At 43.4% G+C, this 5867-nt stretch overlaps 1 long non-coding RNA gene across 1 annotated transcript; it reads right to left on the bottom strand.

Annotated features, from left to right (window-relative positions):
• Positions 1-3572: 3572 nt before the first annotated feature.
• Positions 3573-5838, bottom strand: LOC116892048. The gene is made up of 2 exons (XR_004386907.1): positions 4276-5838; positions 3573-3913 (listed from the first exon to the last, which is right to left on the bottom strand). It is a non-coding gene; the product is annotated as an uncharacterized LOC116892048 (long non-coding RNA).
• Positions 5839-5867: the final 29 nt, after the last annotated feature.

A 5867-nucleotide genomic window follows, 5' to 3' on the forward strand; every position in this document is an offset into this window, starting at 1 on the left:
TCCATTTGGAGTTCTAAGGCTTCTTGTATGCCTAGGGTATCTCTTTTTTTTAGGTTAGGAAGTTTTTCTTCTATGATTTTGTTGAAGATATTTACTGGTCCTTTGAGCTGGGAGTCTTCACTCTCTTCTATACCTATTATCCTAGGTTTGATCTTCATTGAGTCCTGGATTTCCTGTATGTTTGGACCAGTAGCTTTTTCCGCTTTACATTATCTTTGACAGTTGAATTGATGGTTTCTGTGGAATCTTCTGCTCCTGAGATTCTCTTTTCCATCTCTTGTATTCTGTTTGTGAAGCTCGCATCTACAGCTCCTTGTCTCTTCTTTTGGTTTTCTATATCCAGGGTTGTTTCCATGTGTTCTTTCTTGATTGCTTATATTTCCATTTTTAATTCCTTCAACTGTTTGATTGTGTTTTCCTAGAATTCTTTCAGGGATTTTTGTGTCTCCTCATATGGGCTTCTACATGTTTATTTATGTTTTCCTGGAATTCTTTCAGGCATTTTTGCGATTCCTCTCTGTAGGCTTCTACTTGTTTATTAATGTTTTCCTGTGTTTCTCTAAGGGAGTTCTTCACGTCTTTCTTGAAGTCCTCCAGCATCATGATCAAATATGATTTTGAAACTAGATCTTGCTTTTCTGGTGTGTTTGGATATTCCATGTTTGTTTTGATGGGAGAATTGGGCTCTGATGGTGCCATGTAGTCTTGGTTTCTGTTGCTTGGGTTCCTGTGCTTGCCTCTCGCCATCAGATTATCTCTAGTGTTACTTTGTTCTGCTATTTCTGACAGTGGCTAGACTGTCCTATAAGCCTGTGTGTCAGGAGTGCTGTAGACCTGTTTTCCTGTTTTCTTTTCAGCCAGTTATGGGGACAGAGTGTTCTGCTTTGGGCGTGTAGTTTTTCCTATCTACAGGTCTTCAGCTGTTCCTGTGGGCCTGTGTCTTGAGTTCTGGGCAGGTCAATTGCAGCAGAAAAAGTTGGTCTTACCTGTGGTCCCGAGGCTCAAGTTAAACTGCTTGGGTGCTGCCCACGAGCTCTGTAGGGCGGCAGGAACCAGGAAGATCTCGCCCTTTCCGGGAGCTTCAGTGCACCAGGGTTCCAGATGGCGTTTGGTGTTTTCCTCTGGAATCAGTAATGTGTGTAGAGTGCAGTCTCTTCTGGTTTCCCAGACGTGTCTGCCTCTCTGAAGGTTTAGCTCTCCCTCTCACGGGATTTGGGTGCAGAGAACTGTTTATCCGGTCTGTTCCTTCAGGATCCGAAGGTGTCTCAGGCGCAGGGGTCCTGCTGCTCCTGGGCCCTCCCCCACAGGAACCCAGAGGCCTTATACAGTTTCCTCTTGGGCCAGGGATGTGGGCAGGGGCGGGCAGTGTTGGTGTTCTCTTCCGCTCTGCAGCCTCAGGAGTGCCCACCTGACCAGGCGGTGAGGTCTCTCTCCCACGGGGTCTGGGAGCAGAGAGCTGCTGCGGGCCGGGATCCCCGGGTGTGGGATTCCCGGTAAACACAGGAAGTGCCCGGTACTAGAGGAATTCTGCCTCTGTGTGTCCCAAGTTCAACAGGCAGGTCTCTTGTTTTAACAAATTAAATTAGCTATTCTTTGTATTTCTGCTGAACATTTAAATGTTCTTTATATGTCCCAATGCTAGTTTATTAGGTACCTATAAACTTTAAACTCTTTGCCTGAGAGCATGAGTACTATTTAATTATATAGGAACTACACCCAAGGCTGTCTTTTTATTAGAACCAATTATATCAGACTCTAAGAAAAATTACTTTTGCTTTAAAGTTTGTGTGTGTATGAGTGTGAGTATGCGTATGAGTGTGAGTATGAGTATGAGTGTGTGTGTGTGTGTGTGTGTGTGTGTGTGTGTGTGTGTGTGTGTGTGTGTGTGTGTGTGTCTGTTGCACCACATGACCAAACAACTTTCAGGAGCCATTTCTCTCCTTCTGTCATGTGGGTCCCAGGATGTAACCCAGATGTTTGACTTTGGCAATAAATAATATTACCCACTAAATAAATAAATAAACAAACAAAAAACAAGCCACAAATCAACTTTAAAAGTAAAGGCCAGAAGTTCACAGAATAGTAGCATTGGCCTTACCATATCCTTTCTTTGGGGATGGGAAAATTAATGTTCTGAAATCCATGACTTTCAGGAATTGTGATATTCATGGAAATTCAATTCCTTTGCAGATGCTCCAGTTGTTGTGGCCAATTGCTAGAAAGGTCAGCTTAAGCTTGCAGGACCCCCACCATCCCTCCCCCCGCCTCCACAGAAAGCTCAAAAGACACTGCCCAGAACTTACTCCACATTCCCCAGAACCACTTTCTTTGTCCATCATTTCTTTGAGACGAAAGGTCAGACTCCTTCACCCTAGTCTCTCCACAATCGACATCCCCCCTCCCAAAACACTTCTAAGACTGGAAAACATGTCTTAGGATGTATCTGCCAGACTCGGACTGAGAGAAACTAGGGCACTGGTTGTCACTACAACATTGGTGACATAGCAGAGGACGCCAAGAACTCTCTAGGAGACAATAGAATGTCCAAGAAGGGACAGCTGATGTCATGGGGAACAGACTTTGCCTCCCTGCTAATGTTCTCCCTGTACTGAGCATAAGCTGAGGTGTCCTTTCCAGGAGACTTTCCCGGGGCAGAGCCACTGAGCACCTCCTGCTTCCAAAGCCAAATTTTCCTCAAGGCTTGATTATAAAAACCTTAGTAATTCCTATGCATCTAAATGAATGTTTCCTTCCAAATCCTGCCCAAAAATGTCTCATCCTAACTCAAATTATCCTCCTTCACCAATATTAGCCATTAAAAATTCCTGAGAAATAATACCAGTTTGAATATGCAGTCAAAATGTTCTCCTGTCTTATTATGTACAGGTGCTTGAAATCACATCAAGAAATAGCCTGCATGGAAGGTTGCAACATGGGTGTGTGTTAGGGGAACACTCATGAAGCCTTGTGCTTAGCATTCAACGGTTGCCACAAAATTCCTTAGGAGGAAGACTTGAAATCATTATGGTGCTAGGAACAGTGTGGAGGCCAGTTGGCAGAGGAGAGTGAAACATTAGAGCCACCAGTGAAGGCTCCTGTTGGGCCCTACCTTGGTGTTTCCCTCCCCCCTCGCTGAGCCTTTCAGCCTGCTATAGCAAGAAATTGTTTACACCTTTGACAGCTGCTCTTAGCCCCTGATTTGGGGCTGGGATTTTCCATGGCACCCTTCCTCCCCACTGAGCTTTCCTGCTTCTTGTTTTTAAGAAGCTGTTTATGCCCCTGATTGGGCTGGAACTTTCACCACACAGACTTGTCCTATTTTCCTGGTTGGGGATTTTCACCTGCCTTGTTGTTTTTCCACGGCTTTTGCCTCTGGTATATAAGGAGATCTCAGTAAAGCCTTGGTGGCACTCGCTAAAAAGGGGTGACCCGTGTACGTGTTTTCTTTCAACCCCACAAACCTACACCCGATATTCACACACTGTCGGCGCAGGCACTGACAATAGGTATCACAATAGAAACTAGTAACTAGATTTAACCAAACTATCACATTAATGCTGTATTTCCTGGTATTTTTTTTTTGCTCTCCTAGAACCTGGAAGAGGCTTGGGGTTTTCTAATCCTACTCATAATTTATTAATCTTCCCAACACTATGGGCTTTGTTCTGTAAATGCTAACAGCGCCATCCAATACCTAGGATATTTACTACTGACATGTGTGACATGAGACAAAACAGTCCATGTCATCCCTCACCTGAATAAACTTCCTTAGAGTACAGTGTAGTTGGAGGGTCCTTCTTTCCTCTCCAAGATCGAGAAACATTTCCAGTCTTCAGACAAGTGTGTCAGCCATTGTCCAGTGACTGTCTTGAGATGTCCACATTGTCAGCTGAGTGTCGTCATCCAGCCTGCCCTGTAATTGTTGTAGATGATTAATAGGGTTCCAGCCCTAGGATTTAATTCAGTGCTACAGTACTTGCCAAACATGCTCAAAGCCCTAGCTGCCACCCTAGTCCTGTGTGCTCTAGAGAAAGAAAATAAAGAACCACATTGTCTATCAAGTTTCTCCTCCAATAGAAGGAGAATCTGCATCCGGTCTTTTAAGTAACTCTAAGCCCCAGCTTCCCCACAGCTCCCTCCTTCGATTCCATTATTGGTGCATTTTCAGTAACGCTCACTTTATTTTTGGTGTGCAAAGAATATGCACCATGTCAGTAAAGTGTGTGTGTGTGTGTGTGTGTGTGTGTGTGTGTGTGTGTTCATCCATGAACTCACTATAAATTATTATCAAATGACCCAGAAGACCGTGGAGAAACCTGTCGATGTGCATGCAGAATTATGTTACTACTGTTCCATGGCACCTTGCAGGGAACACTGAAATAGTGGGCCGCTTTAATAGAGCCTAAAACCAGGCTATGCATGGTTTTCGGTGAGATTGTGATGTGCAACACCACAACAGAGATCAGCAGAAGCTTCATTTATTCCATGCTGCTGTTACCAAGGTGAGGCAAAGCCTCATCCCATAGAGAGTCTGGTAGGATCTGATGAAGGGCAATAAACTCAGGGTTGAAATCAAGCCTTTAGAAACAAAGAGAAAAATACAAAGTCAAGGAAAGCAAGAGCTGTCTTTTCTTCCTCTTTTTTTTTTTTGAGAAGATCCACAAGAGAGACAACCCCTTCCTCAAACTAACAATGCACAAGAGAGACAATACATAAATTAAAAATCAGAAATGAAATGAGGGACATAACAATAGACACCGAGCAAATTCCAAAATCATTAGTTCTTACTCCCGAGGACTTTACGCCAGAAAACTGGAATATTTATTCGATATTGTTGATTTTCTAGACAGATAACAATTACCAAAGTTAAATCCAGATCTGGGAAGATATCTGAAAAATACCCCTAAGAAAATAGATACAGTCATTAAAGGTTGCATACATTATATATTACATTGCTTTCTTTTTGCACGATTAAACCCCTTCCAGGACATTTAGCTATGTTATAGAAAGTGTTACTTTTAAAACAAAAGAACAAAGAAAGACATTGTGGAGTCATTGAGATAACTTCCCAGACAGGATCAAGGAAAGACGGCTGAGAGATGCAAGCAGGGGCTGGAATGCTGTCCTTGAGAAGAAAATGTTTTTTCTCACTTTACCTCACACTCTGTTGCACTGTGTCCTATGTTTGTGGAAGCGGCTCTCATGCTCTCTGGGTTATGACAAGTATATTGTGATACTAGGAAGAGGGGTGATTTGCTATACAGATATTTTAAGAAGAAGCCTTGGCTTAGTCTTACTTCTTTGCCTAGTCTTGCCTCGGTTGTTCCTGGTATCATGGGAATAACGATCTTATTATATCTTGCCAAAAGGGAATGTGAGGTAATGCATATTCATGCCTATATAAGGGTTAATAAGCTTGCAGCTGCATGCAGTTGCATCTGCCTTTGCTCTGCATCCCCTGTGTCCTGGTTATTTGTGACCGTACCTGGGCCCCCAACGCACTAGATGTTGACAAGCATCACCCTTTTCAGTGTTAGGTATATATTTTTTTGAAATCTATGATGTGGAGGCGTATTACAGCAACAATATGAAATAGCAGGCTGGCATGTATGAAAATTGCTGTGTTTAAGCTAGGTGTGGGGACAAGACCTCAAAAGGAGCTGTTAAGATGGGAAACAAATAATGCATTTGTTGCTGGAATTGAGTTGCCTCAGCTGTGTTGCTCTGCCTGCTCAGTGTCCATTCAACATCACTCTGTTTCTACAGAGGAACTCAAGGTTTGCCCCAGCCGCCTGTGAGCTGTGATATGGGCAGAGAAAGGCCAGGACACAGTGGTGATTTCCCACTCCTCAGTTATGCTGAATTTT

This window comes from Rattus rattus, chromosome 2, assembly GCF_011064425.1.
Source record: "Rattus rattus isolate New Zealand chromosome 2, Rrattus_CSIRO_v1, whole genome shotgun sequence".
NCBI classification, from domain to species: Eukaryota; Metazoa; Chordata; class Mammalia; order Rodentia; family Muridae; genus Rattus; species Rattus rattus.